Source organism: Pinus tabuliformis, chromosome 2_1 (assembly GCF_031772625.1).
Source record: "Pinus tabuliformis cultivar Carrire ecotype Pingquan chromosome 2_1, CPIR1, whole genome shotgun sequence".
Taxonomy (NCBI): domain Eukaryota; kingdom Viridiplantae; phylum Streptophyta; class Pinopsida; order Pinales; family Pinaceae; genus Pinus; species Pinus tabuliformis.
Window position 1 is genome coordinate 138,643,508 of NC_142299.1, and position 25,606 is coordinate 138,669,113.

The 25,606-nt window shown below is 36.4% G+C and overlaps 1 long non-coding RNA gene and 2 pseudogenes across 9 annotated transcripts in view; 1 reads left to right on the forward strand and 2 right to left on the reverse strand.

Annotated features, from left to right (window-relative positions):
* The window catches only part of LOC149199156 (uncharacterized), a 129,904-nt gene extending 105,494 nt beyond the window's left edge, over window positions 1-24,410 (forward strand). For 4 of the 8 annotated variants that reach the window (XR_016253248.1, XR_016253247.1, XR_016253251.1 and 1 more), the window contains one exon: window positions 24,144-24,410. This is a non-coding gene — a long non-coding RNA (uncharacterized LOC149199156). Of the gene's footprint in view, window positions 1-63; window positions 198-24,143 lie in introns of those variants that run through there. The other 4 variants (XR_016253250.1, XR_016253246.1, XR_016253252.1 and 1 more) reach the window with 1 other exon arrangement.
* On the reverse strand, window positions 1,345-2,470 carry LOC149199157 (F-box protein At1g67340-like; annotated as a pseudogene). Its single transcript, XR_016253245.1, has 2 exons — window positions 2,352-2,470; window positions 1,345-2,239 (listed from the first exon to the last, which is right to left on the reverse strand). The product of XR_016253245.1 is annotated as an F-box protein At1g67340-like (transcript).
* Window positions 9,947-19,105, reverse strand: LOC149199158 (uncharacterized; annotated as a pseudogene).
* Window positions 24,411-25,606: the final 1,196 nt, after the last annotated feature.

Genomic DNA, 25,606 nt, shown 5'->3' on the forward strand with positions numbered 1-25,606 from the left:
ATTATAATGTTACTTTGTTTATTTATTGTGGATCCCTGAAATATTATAAGCTTTATTGGACAGGTTGGAAATGAGATTTGAAGTGGTGGTTCTAAACTTGTATAGATTACAAGTATATATATCTTAAAAATAAGGATTTTCACATTTTTATCTCAGTAATGCACATGCACATTTTTATCTTAGTAATAGGAACAAATATATTAATGGGTTACCACAATTCACATATTTTGGTGATAATTTATTTAGGATGTTGTAGGCATAACTATAAGACAAATCTTCCCAAATCTTGACAAGAATTCACATATTTTGATGATAATTCATTTAAAATGTTATATGCGTAACTATAAGACAATTCTTCCCAAATCTTCCACACCTTCAATGTATCTTTACACTTTTAAAAACAATTACTAATTTTTACTATTTTGAATTTGAATTGTACCCTAACATACACGCCCATTAGAAATGAGATTTGAAGTGGTGGTTCTAAACTTGTATAGATTACAAGTATATATATCTTAAAAATCAAGATTTTCACATTTTTATCTTAGTAATCCACATGCAATTAATAGGAACAAATATATTAATGGATTACCACAATTCACATATTTTGGTGATAATTTATTTAGGATGTTGTATGCATAACTATAAGACAAATCTTCCCAAATCTTCCACACCTTCAATGTATCTTTACACTTTTAAAAAAATTTGCTAATTTTTACTATTTTGAATTTGAATTTGAATTATACCCTAACATACATGCCCATAAAACCAGTAACTCGAATCCACTTATTACAATTATTGCTTGAAAAGTTATCTACAGAATTGCCACTACTCGCAGTTTTAAGAATAGATTCAAAATTACCATATAATAATAATAATAATAATAATAAAGTGCTAGATAAAATCTAGAAAAGCAAAAAATATAAAGCACATCAAAAAATATAAAGCAAATCTAACCAGCTATGATTACACTACACTTTTCAATTACCAACCAGTTCAATCTTATCATTTAAATTATGTCACACCCCCTCTAATATTTCCACAAATGCCTGCATTCCATACTAAAGCCAAGCCCAAAATTCTAGCAAATGGATTGGATTGAAATTACAGCAAACATAAAAACACACCATATCCAAAAGAGGAGCTCAGAGAGGCTCTAATATTGTACAATTTAGCATTGCTGTTTTCAGAACACTGTACATGAACAAGCCAAGAGGAAGGCTTGAAAAAACAGGAACTACATAGCTCTGCTCTGCTTCCTGGCAGCAAATCTATCCCAAAAGAAGTAAACTCCTCAAAAATTCTCTAAGAATCACCATCCTCCCCCCAAGCTTTATGACTCTCTAAAACGACTTATTTAGAGAAAAACACACATATACCATGCAGGTGGAGGTAGGTACATGCTATAACATAAAAGCTTGATCCTTCATCAAAATAGCAAAACCTACTAAAAGGATCTGAAACTACTTAACTAATCACGATGTCTTCCTCGTCCTCTCCCATTTCCTCGTCATCGTCCTCCTGTTCCAACCAATCCTCAATGGGAGTGCAGTTGTGCTTGTGACAGATTTTCCAATCTAAAGCATGGCACGCCCGGGAACAATAATTCACTGTCCCACAAATTGAGCACCGCCGGAACTTGTGTCTCCTAGTCTCCGGCCTCCCGCAGAATCAGTGAGAACACAGCCGGAGGCCGAAACCCGGTAGCCGGAGTTTGAACTAGTCAACCAGAAACTTATTCACAGGATGCAGTTCTGGCACAGGGACATTACACCGGAAAATCGCTCAGGAGAGGGCATGCTGCCGCCTGAACGAAAGCCTGACTTCTAGTGGCATGATTTTGCCGTCTGTTGCCACCATTTAGGTTCTTGAGCCATGGTTCAAAACGCTGGAGTCGTGTATCTTGATGTGGTCTGAAGTAATGGGCGGGCAAGATTGAGGCGAGCTCCCAGGCGTTGGCCTGGACGAGAAAGCGCCTTCCTTCAGCTATGTTCTTGGTAACGCCGTAACCGTCCTACAGGGAGTCGCCGAGCTCTCGCAAGGCGTTCACGTGGCTAAGAAACGCTGACCTGGCGCACAGGGCTTCCCCGGCTTTGAGATCCTTGTCTTTCTTTGTGCCTCCATTGTCGTTGAATTGAATGATGGCTAGGGAGTATAGGGCTGTGGCGTGTGATGAAATGGTGGCCTTGGCTATCAATGACGCTCCGTTGCCTCGGTTTTCAAGACAGTAGAATTTGATCTGCACATGAAGGGGGATTAAATTAAGGCGGCTCTCTGGAATCGTAAACGTTTAAATAAAGCAATCTCATGGGCTACTACGCGGACTTTTATTAAAGAATCGGTGTGCTTACCATGCCCAGAGTGTAGCAGGCTTCGATGTTCCCTGCTTCAGCGCATCGTTTCATAAAATTGTGTGCACCGCTTGACCAGTTGGAAGCTTTGATGGCCTAGAGTATTGAATCTCTTATATTTGCATAAATAAAACACAATCCGTAAATATCAAATTTAGTTTACTTTCGAGAATCAAAATGAAATCAGAAAATCTACAAAAATTATCAACGATATCCATTGTTCTTTAAAGATTGAAAACACTATATTGAAATATGTATCTGAAATTTTTTCTCAAAATCTGTGGAAAATACTGAAGATAAACTACAGTTCGCCGGATTTAATATTGCTCTGGCGCTGAAAATATTTCTTAAATAATAATGATCCAGCTACAACGGGCGAACCCTTGAAAATGCTCCCTGATTGAAGACTCTCAGAAAAAGAAGAAGAAAGCTACGAAATATCAGAGCCCACTGGTAAGATGTTTTTTTTCTTACATCAAATTTGTTCAACCTATCAAAAGAGGATGCTTCTTCCAAAAGAAAAGGAGGAAAAAGAGGATTATCTTCTAAAGCTACATAAAGTTATTTACACCGGGAAAAGCAATAGAGTTCAAGCAATCCACCGGCAAGGAATTTCCTTCCAAAGGAAAACATAGTTATTTACGGTAGAAAACCCGAGAGTTTAATCAATCTACCAACCAAAAAAAGAAAATTTCCATTCTAAAGAAAATGAGGGTCATTTACAATGGCTTTAACAACGGGTCTATTTCCTTTTCCAGATTGTGAAAACTTTATGTCGTTTGCATTTGAGTGGCAAATACAGGCATTGATTTATTTCCTCGCCCACCGATCTTGAGGCTTAATTCTTGCTTGAATTTGACTAAAAATCTCCCAGGATCTGTATTAAGTTTCCCTAATCGAAATTGCCGGAGATTAAAGCTCTGCAAAAGAAACATATTACTTGCTATTCTCGGCACCAGGATATTATTTTAAAGCGATCCTGTTATTTTCTTGACCAAGAAGCACCCAAAGGAAAAACTAACTCTATAATGAATTCAAACTAATTCTTCTGGAAGTCCGACGGTGCACACAAATGTCAATAGAAATTTGTGTATAGATGTCAGAAAGAAATCTGTGTACAGATGTCACAAAGATATGAGATATTTAACCTGAACAGATGTCAATCAGACCACATAAACATAGGTCAGATGTCAATTAAACCACATAAGCACATGCCAGATGTCAATTAAACCAGATGCGCAGCCAAGAATATATACTCCAAATACTTCTCCATGATGTGCAGCGAATGCTTACGTTGGAAGCATTGCTTATTAATCATGTCACCAAATACTTCTCCAGGATGTGCCACTAATACTTATGTGGGAAGCATGGCTTATTAATCATGTCACTATTATTATTAAAGAGAATATATTATTTCACTATAATATTTTTCCATTATCCCTTTATGGAAGTATTGCTTATTAATCATGTCAACTATTAAAAGAGAATATATTAAATCTTAATTGAATCATTTCACTATAATACTTCTCCATAATCTTAATATTATTAAAAGAGAATATATTAAAGCTTAATTGAATCATTTCACTATAATACTATAATACTTCTCCATTATCCCCTTACCTTCTCCATAATCTTAAAGAAAATATACTAAATCTTAATTGAATCATTTCACTATAATACTTTTCCATAATCTTAATCTTAATTGAATCATTGTACTATAATACTTCTCCATTATCCTTTTACCTTCTCCATAATCTTTAATAATATCTCCATTATCCTCTTACCTTCTCCATAAGCTTAATATTATTAAAAGAAAATATATTAAATCTTAATTGAATCATTTCACTATAATACTTCTCCATAATCTTAATCTTAATTGAATCATTTTACTACAATACTTCTTTATTATCTCCTCACCTTTTTTTCTATTTTTTTCCTTAATTTATTAGCTTTATATATTAAAAAAATGTTATTAATATTATTATTTATTTTTTATTAATATTATATATATATATATAATTTTTTTATTAATATTTTATAAATATATATATATATAATTTTTTATTAATATATATATATATATATATATATATATATATATATATATATATATATTTATATTAATATTTTATATATATATATATATATATATATAATTTTTTATTAATATTTTATAAAAATACTGTATATATATATTATTTTTTATTAATATTTTATAAAAATATTATATATATATATATATATAAAGTTAAGAAAGTGAGATTAGTTGATTTGGGTAAGATTTAAGTTTCTATTTAATATTAAATTTTAAATTTCATGAAAGAATATCTTTAAAGAAATAGTCTCTCATAATTTGATGATGGCTAAAGAAAATATTTAATTATTGTTAAGAATATTACTCCAAATACTACTTCATGATACGTAATTAATAATATTACTCCAAATACATCTCCATGATGTGGAGATAATGCTTATGTTGGAAGCATTGTTTATTAATCATGTCATCATTATTAAAAGAGTATATTAAATCATCTTCTTCTTCTTTCTTCTTTTTTCTTTTCTTTTCTTTCTTCTTCTTCTTCTTCTTCTTCTTTTTTTCTTTTTTTTCTTTTTTTTTTAATTTTTTTTTTTTTTTTTTTTTTTTTTTTTTTTTTTTTTTTCCGAAGAAGAAAATTCATAATTTCTATTGATATGAAATTACATGCTGTTGATGCCCATAGGCATATGCTGTATTGTGGCAGGTCGCCACTGTTCAAAAAACAAACTTAACAGAAGAATCCCATGGGGATACTGAGATAGGTACATTGTCCATCATAGTAGCACGGAGTGTTGCTGTACATATGAGTTCAAACTAAATACATACTGAGATATATACATAAATATAACAAAAATTGTGCTCATCAAAATGCTGATATTGAGGCCATTGCCTCACTGAAGTGGTCCATCTATATATGGCCTGTGATAGTATCTGAACGTCCCTGTAGGAGAAAATTCCTCGATCATCCATTCGCCTAGAGGACGATCCGCCACTTCTTTCGAGAGCTGGTCAACAGTTGTATTTCTTTCCCTATAGATATGAGAAACAGATATTTGGTCAAAGAATGTTTTGAAAAAAACAATTTCTTCCAAGATATGTTTCAAAGAATATGCATGACAAATAGTCTTGTTGTTAAATCAATCAACCACAGTCTTTGAATCTCCGAAAATTTGAAGTTGGTGGCAGTTTTTGGTCATGGCGAAATATATAAGATGACGCAGAGTTATCAGTTCAGCATGGTTGTTTGTTCTGGGACCAAGTCCCAAACAGATCTGGAAGTAATGTGTGTCGGATAGATGTAGTAGGATGCCACCTCCACAACCTTGTTGATGGGCAGCCCCATCAAAGAATGCCCATGGCGAGTCTCTGTTGATTTGCTCTTGAATGATGCTCCTGGGCTGTTTCTGATTGATCACATTTGGTATTTCTGCATAGGCCGCGCATATGATAGGGGGGAGGAGGTTCCAGTTTACGATACTGTTCTCAAATATGATCGCATTTCTCCGGATCCAAATGTACCAGGAAACCAAGAGGGGAAGATTCCGGGGCTTTTCCACCGCCACCGAGGTCCACCACTGATCCCACGCCGATTGTATGTCCACCCCTTGCCAGTCCGCATTGATGTTTAAAGAGTGTATGACCTATGCCCATATATCTCTGATGGTCGGACAAGTTAGGAATAAATGGAGGGTTGTTTCTTCCGCTTGCATACACATAACACAATGGGATGGACCTGAGAAGGCTCTTTTCATTAGATTGGATCCAGTGGGGATTTTGTTCGCCAATATATTCCACATTAGCAATCTGGTTCTTGGCGGGGCTTGTAGTTGCCAAATCGAGGTCCACCAGCTTTTTTGGTTGTCTGGTTTTTTGGCTTCAATTAATTTGTTGTATCCCAATTTCAGCGAGTATTGACCCGATTTTGCTAAGGCCCACATGAGCTCATCCTCTACATCCCTTAATCTAATATGGGTCTCGATTAAGGCCTGTATGTATCTCTTTCAGTCTTCGTTCCACTCATCGGGTAAGTTCCATTGCCGATCCGTTAACCAGGCCTGTGAAAATGTTGTAGAGTGCTGCCGGTCTCCAATTTGTGAGAGAAATTTTATGCCTCTGTTATTTAAGTGGAGCACCAACCCTTTAGGTAAATTGTGGGCGTTCCCTGATCTTGGCCATGGATCAATGCCAATGCGGACTGATGAGCCATTGCCAATACGCCATAAAAGGCTATCTCTGATCATAGGCATGGCATTCAGTATGGCTCTCCAAATCCCAGAGATGCCCTGTCTATTCCAATATGGCCTACGGATCCAGTCTGTGATGGTCGATGGCCAAATATACTTATGATGGATGACTTCAGCCCAAAGACTGTTCTGTTTTAATAATAACCATCCTTGTTTGGTTGCCAGTGCTTGTGCAAATTACGGGAGAGATTTTAAGCCCCACCCCCCCACTTTTTGGGGGCAGCTATCTTGGACCATTTTGCCCAGGCAAAGATCTTTCCTTTCTTGTTGCCATTCCAGAGGAATTTGATGCAAGTTTGTTGAATTCTGAGAAGAATTCCTCTGGGAATCCAGGTAAGGGACATCCAATACACTGGGGTGGCTTCAAGGACTGATTTTAGAAGCATAAGCCTGCCTGCTTTAGAAAGGAGCCTGTGGTGCCAGCAGTTGATTCTCTTTTCGATTTTAGTGATGAGCCAGGTCCAGTTCTCAATCTTGTATCCATCTGGTTTGAGTTTGAAGTCCAGGTATTTGATGCCTTCTAGCAGATTTGATTCCTGAAAGGGGAATTTCTGAGAAGCGAGTTGTGCTTCCTGAATAGTACAACCCGAGAGGGATATAGAGGATTTTCCCCTGTTAATCTCCACGCCTGTAGCACTATAGAAAAGTTGTAGAATTTCGTTGAGAGAAGTGGAGTCCCGAACACTCCCGTTTATAAAGATAAGGATATCATCTACAAAAAGTAGATGAGTTAGATAAAAATGTTCCATAATTTTGAGGCCACTGATACTCCCACTCCTTTTGGCAGATGAGATGAGTCTGCTCAGACCTTCCATAACAAGCAGGAATAGGAGTGGGGATAACGAACATCCTTGTCTGATTCCTCGATCGATGTTAAAAGGAGATGAGGCCGAGCCATTGATGAGTATAGCGAAGGAGACGGAAGAGATACATCCCATAATCCAAGCGGTAAACACAGGGGGGAAGCCCAAGTGAGTGAGGATCATCTTCAGGTAGAGCCAATTTACTTTGTCAAAGGCCTTTGCTAAAGAGTATATTAAATCTTAATTGAATCATTTCACTATATTACATTATGAAAAAAGAATATATTAAATCTTAGTTGAATCATTTCACTATAATACCTATCCCTGGTTTGCTGCTAATGCTTATGTTGGAAGCATTGATTACTTATTATGTCAATATTACTCCAAATACTTCTCCATGATGTGCCGCTAATGCTTATGTTGGAAGCATGGCTTATTAATCATGTCACTATTATTAAAGGAGAATATTTTGAATCTTAATTGAATCTTCATTATAATACTTCTCCATTATCTTGTTACCATTTTTCATAAGTTTGTTCATTTTGTTTTTTTGTTTTTTGTTTTTTTAAGTTTTATATATTAAAAAAGATGTTATTGCTATTACAATTTATTATATATATATATATAAAGTTATGAAGGTGATACTAGTTGATTTGGGTAAGATTTAAGTTTGTATTTAATATTAAATTTAAATTTTATGAAAAAATATCTTTAAAGAAATAGTCTCCCATAATTTGATGATTGCTAAAGAAAATAGTTAATTATTGCTAAGACTATTACTCCAAGTACTTCTCCATGATGCGCAGATAAGAATATTACTCCAAATACTTCTCCGTGATGTGGAGCTTTGCTTATGTTGGAAGCATAGCTTATTAATCATGTCACTATTATTAAAAGATAATATATTAAATCTTAATTGAATCATTTCACTATAATACTTCTCCCTGATTTGTTGCTAATGCTTATGTTGGAAGCATTGATTACTAATTATGTCAATATTACTCCAAATACTTTTTCATGATGTGCAACTAATGCTTATGTTGGAAGCATTGCTTATTAATCATGTCACTATTTTTAAAAAAGAATATACTAGCAACTGCACCAAATGTTGCAAAGGAAACATCGTAAGTCGGTAGCATACGAGTAGAGAACATAGATGAAAATTGAAAAGTGATGTGTTATTTTATGATGTCTAAATGTAGCCCAATTTGAGTAAAATAGAAATCTTAATGTTGTCCTCCTTGTGCCTTGTGTCAAAGGAAACATCGTAAATGGATAACATATGGAAGATGAGCATATATGAACACAAACTTATGCATTGGGAAACCTTAGGTTTGGTTTCAAAAAACTCGGTACCAGATCTAGATTCAATATCACCTTGTCCAATCTCATTCTCTGCAACAAATTTGAGATCCAAGAGTCCACAATAGGCTTTATGTTTTCCAAAATTGATTTCACTTGCTTCTGATATCATATTGATTATAATGGAATTACCTGAACAATTTAAATCAACAAAGAACTATTTCAAAATACAGTATCTAACACATACCTTCAAAGGGGAGAGATAATGTATGATGAGTTAAGAAGCAAGCTCACGGATCCCTAACAATACTTCCATTATATGTTTGTTGGGGTTTAAGGTTGCCAAGTTCCCTCAGTTAAATGAGCTCTAAGATAATTACAAGAATTGGGTTTTGTCTCATTCATAAGAAAGTTAAAGATAGCCATAAACCCCATGAGGTCCACACTACAAGTAATTTTAAGTTGTTGAACATTAAGGTGCTCCATTAAACCAAATGGTATTGAAATTATGTAGACCATTTTCCCAACTTCATTTTCATGGCGATCCCACGATAATCTAGGAGTTGTAGGGGCTTGGGACCAAATTGTAAATGAAGTCGAAGAAGTCATGGAGGCTGTCATGAAACTATAGAAAAGAAATGTCAGTATTAATGAAGCTACGACAGAAGAAGGTGTGGATGTTGAGCGTTTGAATGTGGGTTAAGAAGATTGACTTTCAAAGCTTGGTTTCCGTCCCTTATCCAAAAAAAACTTCACATGTACTGATTGAATATGGTTTGATGACTAAGTTAACAAGAGATTAAAATATATGATATATACTAAAAGAATTAAGAGACATCAATGGATTCAAATAGGTGTAAATTAACAAGAGATGAAAATATATGATATAATTCAAGAACAAGAATAAAGGGACAAGTTACAAACCCATTCCCTGAGTTCATCCTATCCAATGTGATCAATAAACTGATGCAACATCCACATAAGATATTCCCATATTGATCTAAATTAGCAATATCCATGTGAGTATTATATTGTAATCTAGATAAAGATAACAAACACAACCAACATGATGACAATTAAATAAGCAATAGTAATTGAAAGAAATTGCCTACTTCTAGATGGTACAAATAATTGTCATAATGAAGTTCTAACAATTATCTTCAACTCCGAGGACAATGAAAATGCGTTGTAAGAACAAACAGATTAGAACTACAACAATTGATGAGTGTCATAAATAGATGATTCAAAAGACCTCAACAACTGCACATTAGTAAATTGTTTGCTTCCTCGGTGCACCATGCTAGGTTGATCACGAGAATGATTAGTTTGTGTTTCCAAGTGTTGGACACAGATTGTCATTGATGTCAATATGGCAATATTCAAGAGGAGGAGACAGAGCATATCGGAGCCAAGAGGAGCAAATGGACCGAGAGGAGCAGATGGAGCAAGAGGAGCCAAGAGGAGCAATATATATAGAGCCATCGGTATATGCCAAAGAGAAGGTGCACACAAAGCCATCGGGAGGATTATAGTGTATATGGTATCAAAGCATAATTATATATATATATAGCAGGCGGAATACACCATTGCTGAAACAGTTGTTGAACACTGTTGAAACCCCTGGAGAAAAGTTGCTGAAACACCAATTTCTCCGTTGCTGAAACACCGACACTTGTCAAAAATTTGCCGATACACCAGTTTCAGCGTTGCTGAAACACCAGTTTCGGCGTTGCTGAAACACCAGTTTCGGCGTTGCTGAAACACCTCCGCGATGACATTATATTTCCGCGGTGCTAAAACACCTCCGCGACGACATTATATTTTCGTGACACCATCAATCGAAGGTAATCATGAGGAAGATAAAGCGAATGGAGGAGGGAAGCCGGAAGGTCAAGCGAGTGTTGAGGAAGCCGAAGCTCAAGCGAGCGAGGAGGAAGCCAAAGAGCCATTGAGTAAGTGGAAATGAACGGACAAAGGCATGAGAATGTATAAAACAGTAAAAACAGAGAACGGTTGCTGTAGCTGCTGTTGCTATTGCTGTAGTTGCTGTTGCTGTTGCTGTAGTTGCTGTTGGTGTTGCTGTAGCTGTTGCTGTAGCTGCTGTTGGTGTTGCTGTAGCTACTGTTGGTGTTGCTGTAGCTGCTGTTGCTGTTGCTGTTGCTGTAGCTGCTGTTGCTATTGTTGTAGCTGCTGTTGGTGTTGCTGTAGTTGCTGTTGCTGTTGCTGTAGCTGCTGTTGCTGTTGTTGTAGCTGCTGTTGCTGTTGCTATAGCTGCTGTTGGTGTTGCTATAGCTGCTGTTGCTGTAGCTGCTGTTGGTGTTGCTGTAGGTGCTGTTGCTGTTGCTGTAGCTGCTGTTGGTGTTGTTTTTGTTGCTGTTGCTGTAGTTGTTGTTGCGATTGCTGCTATTATTGCAGCTGCTGAAATACGCTGTGAAGGCTGTTACAGCTGCTGAAATACGCTGGAGGAAATAGAGGCCATGTGAGGGTCCAACAGAACAGAAACAGGGTGCAACAGAACATAAAGAGGGATGAAGGACCAACAGAATAGTAGGCAGTCGAAGGGGAGAAACAGCCAGTAGAAAAACAGTCATGCTGAAGCATTCACTGTGAAAATGAGAACATGAGCTTGAATAGAAAATTGTTCTTTATACAGAGTTTAGTGCAGCTAACAAAAGATTGACTAAAGCTGTGTGAAGACTTTATCAGAGAGAAAAATGGCTATTGGAGACTATGTGTGGGCAGTGTGCAGAGTTGTAAAGACTCATTCTTAAGAAGACTGGTTGTCATTGATACTGTAGCCTGGAGACTACAGTGAAGCTGTAAATAGACAGAACTCAGCAGAGAAGAGTTCTGAGAGCAAAAGATTACCATCAAACAGTGCCTTGGTAAGTAGGATTGGAGTCCTTGGGGTTGAAGCCTCAGAAGTAGGAAGGATTGAAGTCCTTGAGAGTTTGTGCTCCTAAGTCCAAGATTGGTGTCTTGGCAAAATAGAGTTGGTGCTCTGGAGGTTGGAGCCTCACCAAAGTCCAAGTTGGAGCTTGGCAACTGATTGCAACCATCTATATATTGTATCTATTTTACTGCACAGTTTATATTAATAAAATCATTTATTCTTGCTGTTCATCTTGTGTTCTGAATATATATGTTTTAACTGGTAAAACAATAGTGGGAAAAAGAAATACTGATTCACCCCCCCTCTCAGTATTTCCAACAATTGGTATCAGAGCAGGCTTCTTCATTCTAGCCTAACAGCTTGAAGAAGGATCAACAACCATGATGAGAAATCATGAAGCATCAGGAAAACCTCCTCTGTTTGATGGCACTAACTTTGGGTTTTGGAAGAAAAGAATGACTTACTATTTAATGTCCCTTGGACCTGAAGTCTGGCATTTTTGTCAAACTGAATACCGAGCGACTTCCACTCTTCCAACAGACCAAGACGAGAGGAAAGCCTACATTGCAAATGCAAAAGCCATGAACTCTATCACTAGTGGAATCACTGATTCCGAGTTTACAAAAATCATGCACTGTAACTCTGCTAGAGAAATGTGGGAGAAGCTAGTTAGCTTGTACGATGGAGACTCAAAAGTAAAAAAGGCAAATCTTCAAACTCACAGAAGACAATTTGAAAGTTTGAAGATGGAAGAGGAAGAAGATATTGCATCATACCTCCTCCGAGTAGCTGAAGTGGTAAATTCCCTGAAAGGATTGGACGAAAAGGTTGAAGAAAGTACTATTGTACAAAAGGTATTAAGGTCCCTTCCAGACAGATTTGACTCCAAAATAAGTGCTATAGAAGAATCAAAGGATCTTGACACCCTCAAAATGGATGAACTCCATGGAATTCTCACTGCCTATCAAATGAGGAAAGGTGGACCTAGCTCCAAAGATGCAGCATTCAAGGCCTAGTCAAAGAAAGGGAAAGAAAGAAATGACTGTAGTGATGAGTCAGATGTGGAATCCGAATTGGCTCAATATGTACGAAAGCTGAAGAGAGGATCTAAGCTTAAAGGCAAGTATCCTCTTATCTGTTTTAAATGTGGTAAAATAGGTCATTATGCAGCAAAATGTCCTCATAAACATGACAGTGATGATGAAAGAAATTCTAAAAGAATGACATATAAAAAGAAAGGGTTCAATAAGAAAAACCTTCTCTCCAAGCAAGATGAGTCTGATGAGGATGAGTTTATGGTCATCAAAAAGAAATCAGATGAGGAAAGCGATCATGATGAAAGCCAAGAAGCATTATTCATGGCACTCACAGATGATGATGACTCGGGGCAAGAAGGAAATGTGGATGAACTGTTAATAAGTGCCATTGAAGAGAACGAGAAACTACGGAACAAAATTATCTCTCTCAAAGTGGAAAACGAGGAAATAAGAAGGAGAGAAGATCTCTTGGAAACAAAGCTTAAGGAAAAAGAAGAGACTTGTGAAGAACGTGAGGCCGAAGTAGTATCTCTGAGAAAGGAGTTGGAGCAAATTAAAAAGGGCTGTAAAAGCTCTCAAATACTTGATACTATTATGAAAAATCAAAAACCTCAACATGATAAGTCTGGAATAGGTTTCAAGGGAGAATCCTCAAGCACCAAGAATAGTGCGAAAAGCTATGCTGATGCACTTTCCTGCAACCCAAAAGATGAAAAAGTTTCTTATCAAAAGTGCATCCCAGATTCCAAGAATCAAGAAAGAGTTATTCCAAAGAAGAATGTGGAGTCGAATCATGGACACTACAGCAAATACAAACCTGTACTCCACCAAGGGCCCATCAAAAATCCAAAGGACGAGGGAGGAGTAATTCTGAGAAAGGAAGGCGAATTAAACCGTGGTTGCTTCAAAACCATATTTCTTGGACATTGTTTTCACTGTAAAAACTTCGGTCACCAAGCTAGACACTGTATGGCTCGCAGAAGTGAAAAGACAACGCAAAAGGACCGAGTAATCAACTCATATGCTCCCAAAAGACAGGGACAAATCAAAACCTTCAATTCATTCGATCCCTTGACTAAATTTGATCTGACTTGCTCTTTTTGCTACAATAATGGACACTATGAACAAAACTGCCCACTCAAAGGAAGAAAGACGAGCAACAAGATCTCTGCAATGGATAAATGCGGCCTGGCTCTATTTGCGCAAAATAATGGAAACCAGTGGTTTGTGGATAGTGGGTGCTCCAGACACATGACAGGAGACAGAAGGAAATTTATCTCACTGAGAAAAAAGGAAGGGAATGTGTCCTTTGGAAGCGGAACTGGCAAAATTGCAGGAAGAGTAACATTTACTCTGATCAATGGAAAAGGAAAAGCTCAAGATGCTCTGTTGGTTGACAGACTCAAACACAACCTTCTGAGTGTCAGCCAAATTTGTGATCAAGGACATAAGGTTGTCTTCAGCACCAAAGACTGTGAAATAAGGAACTCTGTCTCTGGAAAACTTGTGTCAAAAGGAGTAAGAACACCAGACAATATTACGTTCTGAACAAGATTCAGGAGAACAAATGCTACTTGAGTCAGGCAGATGAGAGTTGGTTGTGGCACAAGAGACTTGGACATACCAGCTTCGAAAATCTGGTCAATATCAGCAAAATCAAAGCTGTACAAGACATCCCAAGGTTGTCCAAACCAAAGCAAGCAGTGTGTGGTCCATGTCAACATGGAAAACAGACCAGAACCAGCCACAAGACAAAGGAACACTGTACATCAAAGCCCTTGGAGATCATCCATGCTGATGTGTGTGGGCCAACTAGAAATCAAGCACTCCAAGGAGAAAGGTACTTTGTGTTATTTGTTGATGATTATACTAGAATGATGTGGATATATTTCATAAAGTATAAAACTGAAACTTTTGAGTGTTTTAAGAATCTAAAAGCCCTTATAGAAAACGAAAAGGATTCAAAAATTAAGTGTCTCAGAACAGACAGAGGAGGAGAATTCACATCAAACGAGTTCAGTGAGTTCTGCAATATTCATGGAATTAAAAGGGAATTCTCGGCTGCCAGAACACCTCAGCAAAATGGGGTAGTTGAAAGACGAAACCGAACTGTCCAAGAAATGGCAAGAACCATGCTGTTAGCAGCAGACCTACAACCTAAATTCTGGAGGGAAGCAGTAGGGACAACTGTCTATACATTGAATCGGACTCAATTAAGACCAAATTGTGATAAAACTCCTTATGAGCTATGGAAAGGGAGACCTGCTTCGGTGAAGTATTTCAAAATATTTGGAAGCAAGTGCTTCATAAAAATAAATGATGGTTCACCTGGAAAATTTGATTCTTGGGTTGATGAGGGGATATTTCTTGGATACTCTCCACGGAGCAAGGCTTACAAGTGCTACAATTTTCGACTGAAGAAAATAGTGGAAAGCATCGATGTTAAGGTTGACGAAGATCTTCCAGAAAAGGAAATTGAAGAACAGGAAGATGACTTTCTCATTGAAGAAGAAGAATCTAAAGAAGAAGAGATAGATGATGAAGAAGAAGAAGAGGAAAGAGAACTGTCTTATACTCCTTCAAAGATGAAGTATGTAGAAAGATACGATCCAGAAGAACAGATCATTGGCGATAAAGATGAAGGTGTGCAGACCAGAAGAAGGATAACAACCTCACCCAAGAGAAAAGCCACTGCCCTCCTATCTATGATAGAACCAGAAACATTCACAGAAGCAAGTAAGGATCCTCATTGGGTAAAAGCAATGGAAGAAGAAATGTCCCAAATTGAGAAGAACAAGACATGGGAGCTGGTACCTCGTCCGAAGGACAAAAACATAATAGGAACCAAATGGGTGTTCAAAAATAAAATGAATGAGGAAGGATAGGTTATCAGAAACAAGGCAAGACTTGTTTGCAAAGGCTATTCACAAATTGAAGGAGTTGACTTTGAAGAGACGTTTGCACCAGTGGCCCGTATGGAAGCTATCAGGATGTTTTTAGCATTTGCTTGCTCGAAAGGATTCAAAATCTATCAAATGGACGTGAAATCAGCATTTCTAAATGGGGAACTCAAGGAGGAAGTCTACATGGAGCAGCCAGAAGGTTTTGATCTGACAGCAGGAAAGGACCTAGTTTGTAAGTTGAAAAAGGCTTTGTATGGGTTGAAACAAGCTCCTAGAGCTTGGTATGCAAGACTGGATAACTATCTCCAACAACAAGGCTTCAAAAAGGGAGTGGCTGGAAGCAATCTATACATAAAGATAGATCAAGGTAAGTTACTAGTTGCTCTTGTTTATGTCGATGATCTGATTTTTGCTAGTAATAATGATGAAATGAGCCATGAATTTTCTCAAAGCATGGCAAAAGAATTTGAGATGTCAATGATAGGAGAACTGTCCCACTTCCTTGGACTTCAAGTATCTCAAACCAGAGTAGGATTGTGTATATCTCAAGCCAAATATCTAAAAGACATGCTCAAAAAATATAGAATGGAGGACTGTGCACCCATGAGCACTCCCATGACCACAAACTGCAAACTGAGCAAAGATGATGAATCCCCTCTAGTAGATGCAACTCATTATAGGTCAATGATTGGAGCCCTTCTATACTTAACAACTACACGGCCAGACATAATGCAAGCAGTAGGAATGGTGGGAAGATTTCAATCGGCTCCCAAACAATCTCATTTATTAGCTATAAAAAGAATTCTCAGATATCTGAAGGGAACTTCTGATTTCGGTCTTTGGTACCCAAGGAACTCAACACTGACTGTAACTGCATACACCGATGCTGATTGGGCTGGAAATATAGATGATCAGAAAAGTACTAGTGGAAATGCATTCTTCCTAGGACACTGTTTGGTATCCTGGCTCAGCAAAAAAAGTCATCCATATCATTATCCACAATCGAAGCCGAGTATATCGCTGCAGCAGACTGTTGCTCTCAGATACTTTGGATGAAGGAAGCGCTAAAAGATGTCGACATATGTACAGATCAACCAATTACCGTTTATTGTGACAACACTAGTGCTATCAGTCTCAACAAAAATCCAGTGATGCACTCAAGAACCAAACACATACCAATCAAGTATCATTTCCTCCGTGAGCAAGTAGCTGAACAAAACATCGCTCTGGAATATATCAGTACTAAGGAGCAGATAGCTGATATTTTCACAAAACCTCTTCCTCGGGAAGCATTCGAACATCTGCGACAAAAGATGGGGGTTATTTCTTTATCATCACTCAAGTTCATTCATAAAGATGCAGCAGGACAAGGGGAGTAGCTTGACAGGGGGAGTTCGTATGCATTCCTTTTCCATTGATGTCAAAGGGGAAGAAGGCAGGAGAATATTGCCATCAATAACAAAGGGGGAGATTGTTGGACACAGATTGTCATTGATGTCAATATGGCAATATTCAAGAGGAGGAGACAGAGCATATCGGAGCCAAGAGGAGCAATATATATAGAGCCATCGGTATATGCCAAAGAGAAGGTGCACACAAAGCCATCGGGAGGATTATAGTGTATATGGTATCAAAGCATAATTATATATATATAGCAGGCGGAATACACCATTGCTGAAACAGTTGTTGAACACTGTTGAAACCCCTGGAGAAAAGTTGCTGAAACACCAATTTCTCCATTGCTGAAACACCGACACTTGTCAAAAATTTGCCGATACACCAGTTTCAGCGTTGCTGAAACACCAGTTTCGGCGTTGCTGAAACACCTCCGCGATGACATTATATTTCCGCGGTGCTAAAACACCTCCGCGACGACATTATATTTTCGTGACACCATCAATCGAAGGTAATCATGAGGAAGATAAAGCGAATGGAGGAGGGAAGCCGGAAGGTCAAGCGAGTGTTGAGGAAGCTGAAGCTCAAGCGAGCGAGGAGGAAGCCAAAGAGCCATTGAGTAAGTGGAAATGAACGGACAAAGGCATGAGAATGTATAAAACAGTAAAAACAGAGAACGGTTGCTGTAGCTGCTGTTGCTGTTGCTGTAGCTGCTGTTGGTGTTGCTGTAGCTGCTGTTGCTGTTGCTGTAGCTGCTGTTGGTGTTGCTGTAGCTGCTGTTGCTGTTGCTGTAGTTGCTGTTGTTGTAGCTGCTGTTGGTGTTGCTGTAGTTGCTGTTGCTGTAGCTGCTGTTGGTGTTGCTGTAGCTGCTGTTGCTGTTGCTGTAGCTGTTGTTGCTGTTGCTGTAGCTGCTGTTGGTGTTGTTGTTGTTGCTGTTGCTGTAGTTGTTGTTGCGATTGCTGCTGTTACTGCAGCTGCTGAAAGTTGCTGAAATACGCTGTGAAGGCCGTTACAGCTGCTGAAATACACTGGAGGAAATAGAGGCCATGTGAGGGTCCAACAGAACAGAAACAAGGTGCAACAGAACATAAAGAGGGATGAAGGACCAACAGAATAGTAGGCAGTCGAAGGGGAGAAACAACCAGTAGAAATACAGTCATGCTGAAGCATTCACTGTGACAATGAGAACATGAGCTTGAATAGAAAATTGTTCTTTATACAGAGTTTAGTGCAGCTAACAGAAGATTGACTAAAGCTGTGTGAAGACTTTATCAGAGAGAAAAATGGCTATTGGAGACTATGTGTGGGCAGTGTGCAGAGTTGTAAAGACTCATTCTTAAGAAGACTGGTTGTCATTGATACTGTAGCCTGGAGACTACAGTGAAGCTGTAAATAGACATAACTCAACAGAGAAGAGTTCTGAGAGCAAAAGATTACCATCAAACAGTGCCTTGGTAAGTAGGATTGGAGTCCTTGGGGTTGAAGCCTCAGAAGTAGGAAGGATTGAAGTCCTTGAGAGTTTGTGCTCCTAAGTCCAAGATTGGTGTCTTGGCAAAATAGAGTTGGTGCTCTGGAGGTTGGAGCCTCACCAAAGTCCAAGTTGGAGCTTGGAAACTGATTGCAACCATCTATATATTGTATCTATTTTACTGCACAGTTTATATTAATAAAAGCATTTATTCTTGCTGTTCATCTTGTGTTTTGAATATATATGTTTTAACTGGTAAAACAATAGTGGGAAAAAGAAATACTGATTCACCCCCCCCTCTCAGTATTTCCAACACCAAGGACCTATACATGAGATCTATGGTGCCTTGACTATCTTGTGAGCTTGCAGCCTGAGATCCCTTGAAACTTCTCCCATGCAGCATGCCAAATATATTTACTCCAAATTTTCCCATTTCGCCTGCATTGGAAACAAGTGGCTGACCTTGGGGGTGTTTATCCATAGAATTCACAATAGTTGCAGGGAACCCACTTGTTACAAGACTAGTAGAGGACTGGGGTACATTGTTAATAACTTGTTTGTTGCAAAAAGACCAAAGTTGTGTTGTACTCCTTGCATCAATGATGCTTGGGCCATAAGAGGTTAATCCTTTGGCATAAGTTGATCCGTTGTGAGACCTGACTGCATGGTCATATTGGATGTTGAGCGTTTGAATGTGGGTTAAGAAGATTGACTTTTAGAGCTCATTTTCCCTCCCTTCTCCAAAAAAACTTCACACGTAGCCATAGAACATGGTTTGATGACTAAGTTCACAAGAGATGAAAATATATGATATATACTAAAAGAATTAAGAGACATCAATCATGGATATTTTGATGAAATGCTATGCAGGGATTCAAATAGGTGTAAATTAACAAGAGATGAAAATATATGATATATACTAAAAGAATTAAGAGACATCAATCATGGATCTTTTAATGAATGCTATACATGGATTCAAATAGGTGTAAATTAATTTTGTTGAGAAATAATCCTCTTTTCAAGTGAAAATATAATAATATTATAGAAAATTCAATTAAGTTTTAAATAAATAAGAACCATGACTCTCTATATGGCTAGATTTCAGGAGAACAATTTGCTACAAGATTAAATGACTCCATTTAAATATATAAATATTAGGTTTAGTCAACTATAATAATAAGAACCATGCAAATTCTTGGAGAATGCTTGCTAGCTCAGAAATGGAAAAAACTATCACCAAGCAGGTTGGAACCATGAACCATGAATGATTCCAGCCTACCTGAAGATAGTGCCAACCAGACACTTATTACAAGTCTGCATCGTGACATGTAGTAAGAAAATTTAACAAGTCAAAATATACTAATATGAAATAGATATAACAAGTCAAAATATATGAAATATACAAAAATAATTAAGCGACATCAACCATTCATCATTTAATGAAATACAAGTCAAAATATATGAAATATACAAAAAGAATTAAGCGACGTCAACCATTCATCATTTAATGAAATGCAATCCACACGAGTTCACAATCATTATGGTGGATACTGAGAATACGTTACTTGAGCAACAAATTTCGAACATTTCCTTAATTTTGTGGCATAAATCCCCAAATTGATAAACATGAACCATCGCAGTAGCTATTCAAATATTGAAATAATAAGAGATTTGGGCATTGGATGGTTGGAAATTGTGTACAAAACGAAGAAGGCCCTACATTTCATTTAATAAAACATTGTTTTTTAGTTACTTTGCTTTTCAATGATTAACAATTTCTATCACTTTGAAAAACCCTTCAATGAGAATATACATGTTTTGTATATTTTTTTCTCTGAGGACATGCTCTTACAGAGAAAGAATCATTAGGGGAATTTTGAGGTCTAAAATGGGCCTCCTAAGAAAAATGTACAACCAAAATAAACTTTATAAGAACCAATAGGATTCAAGATGATGATGTCAACCATGGGGGATGATTCACCATTTTTGGAGTAAAAAAGTAAAATTATTAAAAAATAATAAAACTACTTTTTCAACTCATATTTTAAACTTATCTCCTTAAGTTTTTATTCAAATTTTCGGCAGGAGTACTTGTTGGATGCAAAATTTAATTCTTCATTCAAGGAGTACCCATGTTGCATACTTTCGATGGAACCTACTACATGAAAAATGAGAAATACATGAAAAATGTGATTGCCTGCTACACGAAAAATGAGAAATACATGAAAAAACGTGATTGCAATCACATTTTTCATGTATTTCTCATTTTTCATGTAGTAGGGTCCATCGAAAGTACGCAACATGGATACTCCTTGGATGAGGAATTAAATTTTGCATCCAATAAGTCTTCTCGCTCGAAATTTGAGTAAAAACTTAAGGGAGATAAGTTTAAAATACGAGTTAAAAAAGTAGTTTGTTTTTTTTTCCCAATCTCAAAATTTGATGATATAATGTAATCTTATTTTATTATTTCTACTATTATTTTATAATTTCCTTATGAGGCCCATTTTAGACCTCAAAAATCCCCTAATGACAACTTCAAGTTGGAAGAATACAACCTCATTTGGAAAAAGTATGAAGATAAAAAATGTTTATAGAATATTTTTTTTTCTATCTTGGTTTTCATGTGGATGCAACTTCATAAACCTGGAACTTGTGGCATAACTTGTTGCTAAAATGTTCTTTTTGCGAGAAACATTTCAAAGTATAAATGCCCCTCTTAGGTTTTTGTTGGCAACAATTTCAACTTTCATATTGAACATTTCCTAATAAATAAATTACACATGTTTGCATATGTTTTTAAGTTTAGATGCTTCTAGTGGAATGTTGTCAAGAAAAAGTAATGTCAAGAGAAAAGAAGATCAGAAAAACAGATTTTGTGAACTGTCCAAAAATTGATAGCACTGCTTATTCTCTGCCAAAAACTCATTTCTGTCCTTACTAATGTCCCAGAGTAATTTGTCTAGCACAACCATTCTTCCAAAAGACTCACATCATCAACCAGAAGAGCTTGTGAGATTGTTCTTACTTTAGTGATGGCATTGCTACATTTTTTGTAGTTCCTGTGTATTCTTGGGTTTGTAGCATTGATTTTTTTTTCAAATAATGATTCTGTTTTAGTAGAGTAGAACTTTTGATGGTTTGACACAGGCATTTTTTATCTTTACTAACTGCTTGAAGGATAACTATTTTTTCCTTCACATAGAGACACATAGCAGACCTAGATCACGAATAATGGATTTGACTATTCTAAATAGATCTGTTCCTCCTCTTTGCACTCCAATTTTTCAATGTTTTCTTGATTCTTTCTTTCATGCAAAAGGTATCAAACTCATTTACATCCCATTCCAAAACAAATATTTCTTCTAAAGCTGACCATCTTAGGATAGACATTAATGACCAAGTCTATTAATTATTCAAAGTTTTTCCATTTATTTGTTGCTTTTGTTTGACAATACTGGCTTTTATAACAAGTCTTGAAGATTTTCCATTTGACAGAATAGGCTTTTGTTTGTTGACATAGGGCATTTTTTCCAGGATGGGTTCCTATTCGCAAGCACATCCGCCCATAACAGAATTGACTGGTTATTTAGTTATGACTACCAGCTATCAACCTTGGCAATTCTTTATAGATCTGTTCCTCCTCTTTGCAACCATAATTTTTCAACGTTTTCATAATTCTTTCTTTCATGCAAAAGGTATCAAACTCCTTTATATCCCATTCCAAAACAAATATTTACTCTAAAGCTGACCATGTTAGGACAAACATTAATGACCAAGTCTATTAATTATTTAAAATTTTTGCCTTTGTCTAGATACACGCTTTCCAATAATGGAAAACCTCTATCGTCCTCTTCTGGATCATAGAGGATAGATTTGTTCCTCCTCAATTGGACTAACAAAAAAACGTACAAACAAGCTGGGCACTTGAGATGAGAGGGATGTTGAGGGCTAGTCAGGTTTTGGGTTTGAATACTAGCATTTATAACAAGTCTCGAAGATTTTCCATTTGGTTTCCCCAAGTGACCAACTGTTGGTTGTGGGCCTCTGAATGAATGGATGCTTGCCTCACCTAACACAATGTACTCCATACACTTAGATTCTAACCATTTAGGTAATCCCTCTGCCTCATTCTCAGTGACTCTAAACACTGAATCAAATCTTTTCTTCTCCCTTAAAAAGGCTTCTTCCAAGGCTTATATTGTCTTTCAAGGTTTAAAGCTTATATTATATCTACAAAAGTGTTTAATAGTACCATCTGCCTAGATTATTTTCAGTTTTTTTGTTTGTTTGTTTGTTTGTTTGTTTTGACTGATCATTACATTAAGAAGCTCGAGGAAAATATACATTGATTGAGGAGAAATAGAAACAATCGACTAAGAATCCAATTTGGGTAAACGTCAAACAAAAACATCATTGCAGGCTAAAGTTGTTGTGTAGTTTTAAGGCAGTGAAATAATTATTAACATCACTGGCCAAAAAGTGCAGAGACGTATCTGGAGGAGCTTGAAATCACACTATAGATGGAGAGAAATCAAAACCTTTTGCATGGAATTCTCAATGCTTTTATTTTTCCATTTCAATTTGGGAGGCCATATTTTCCAACACCCTCCTTAGATCCAAACTTTTTAAAATTTAAACTTAAAATTAATTTAAGATGGTTAACACGAGGATTGTTTGTGATTGATTTGTTGTTTATGCGTTAGAGCCTTCACGTGACTGATGCAAATTACTTTTATTTCACATTTGATTTCTGAATTTTTTAGAGGATAATGAACAATATATTTTTTTACAAAAGTTGTTGCAATCATAATTTCTTACAATTTGTCAATTGTCTGGTTGTGTTTGTGTTTTCCATAAGCATGATAATTCTTTTAATTAGAAGGGGATTTTCGCCCTTAATTTAATCTCTTAACACAAAACTTTGACTAGATGAACTCTCTTTTTAAATGCGGGTAGTTGGTGTTTTTCTTAGTATGTAGAAATAACATGATTTGAATGCTGAAATACTGGCAGTAGCCGAGAAGGCCAACGAGTGTTACCAGATTGGCTGTAAAGCCTTGTTGCATTGGTGTATCTGGGAATAGGCATGATTCTCCATGAACAAAATATTTTTGATCTGTTTCTAGAGGGCATGACAAATATCATTGTAAAGTAGGAGGTGATGGGGATATGGGTACAACAAATTAGGGTATGGTTATGTACTCATAGACTCTATCTGACACTCTAAAGAGGGTTTGCATCTCTGTCCCATAAAGAATAGGCTACTTTGCAATCGTTGAACATGTGATTTGTCATTTCTCCTGCAGCTCTGCACATTATTCAAATAGAGAGGCCTTTGTCTCCTTTGCACAAAAAAAATCCTGAATTAGTATTTTTTGTGGGCCATTAATCAAAGAGTGGATGATATTTTTAGCTAACAATGAGAATTCCAAATCTCACTTATCATATGCAAACCAATTGATATCACTTAGGCTTATTTGACCTTAAAGTTATCATCATCCTGCGAGCCTTATCTCAACTTTAGAAACCAAAACAAAGAAATTTGAAGTACACAAATTTTTCCTAGATATTACTTTAGTTTATTCAAAATCATCATCAAAGTTAGGTTACAATAGTATAAAATAGCCCTTTCAGAGATTGCTAGCATTTGTTATCTATAATTTTCACAACAAAATGTTTGAGCATTCAGGTTGTCTGTAAATTTCAGATATCAGCGAGAAGAAGCAAGAATTGAAGCTTGGATAAATCTGTAGACTTCCAAAGCTGAATCTAAAATAAAAAAGCTTGAGGTATAGGGAGTGTGCCTATAAATATTTGTACACATTTACAAATATTTCCAGAATTTTGGTTGTTTACAACATTTAGAAAAATTGAATAGATATGTTGATATTTAGGTCATTGACATAATGCACACAGTAAATGTTATTGTGCAGGTAAGTCTGCATATATTTGTAAGCATGATAAAATGCATCACTTGAAAAGGACACATCAATGCATCTTAACATTTTTCTGTTAAAATATTCAATGATGTTTAATTATTTTTAAAGGAGAGAAATTGAAGAATTTTTTTAATCTTTATCTTTTGAACAAAATGTAACTTGTAGGCTCCACATTCTATGTTGTATCATATCTGTAGTCTCTGCAATCATCTTATAAGAATGTACTCTTAAAAATTTCTAGCCCTCTGTTTTTCGTTCTATGAAATAGTATACATTTTGCTTTGAAATGTTGTGTATTTTTTGTTTCACATTTTTTTCTCTGAATACTCAGAAAGATATTATTGCATGTAGTTTGAAGTTATGATACATAGGTAATTTCCTTACAATTAGGTACAAGTTAAAACCATCAACCATTAATAGCTGAGCAGACATAGATGACCATCACATCAGAAGCCTGATAAAAGGTACTATTCCTTTCTAATGCTTCCCATCCACTAATGTTCCCTCCAAAAAATGAAGACTTGGAGTGGTTTTATTCTAATTGCCTATGCAATCAACATAGGTTTATTGAATATTATCACCGGGTGCTACGGTGCTATGGTTCCTATCTGACTGTTTCTGCCATGCGTAGGTTTATGAATTTTTCAATAAAATTTATAGTTTTAACTATGTTTGAAAGATAATGATCATATGGAAGTTGTTGTCATAAATATCTTCATGTCAAAAAACAACGCCATAAATAGGTAGCATATGGAAAAATAACATAATGAAAAAAAATATCATATCTTATGCAATCTCGTGTCCCTCAAACTTGTTTAAAAATTAAAAACAATAAATCTTAAAATAATATACCATAACATGTTCACATAAACAATAGAAACTACATGGATAATGGATTTCATCACTTTATGCCTTACGATGTTTCCTTTGCAACCTCTCATTTCTGTTCTATGAAATAGTATACGTTTTGCTCTGAAACATTGTGTATTTTTATTTCACATTTTTTTCTCTGAATACTCAGAAAGATATTATTGCATGCAGTTTGAAGTTATGATACATAGGTAATTTCCTTACAATTAGGTAAAAGTTAAAACCATAAACCATTAATAGCTGAGCAGGCATAGATGACCATCATGTCACAAGCCTGATAGAAGGTACTGCTCATTTCTAATGCTTCCCATGCAGTAATTTTCCCTCCAAAAATGAAGACTTGGAGTGGTTTTATTCCAAT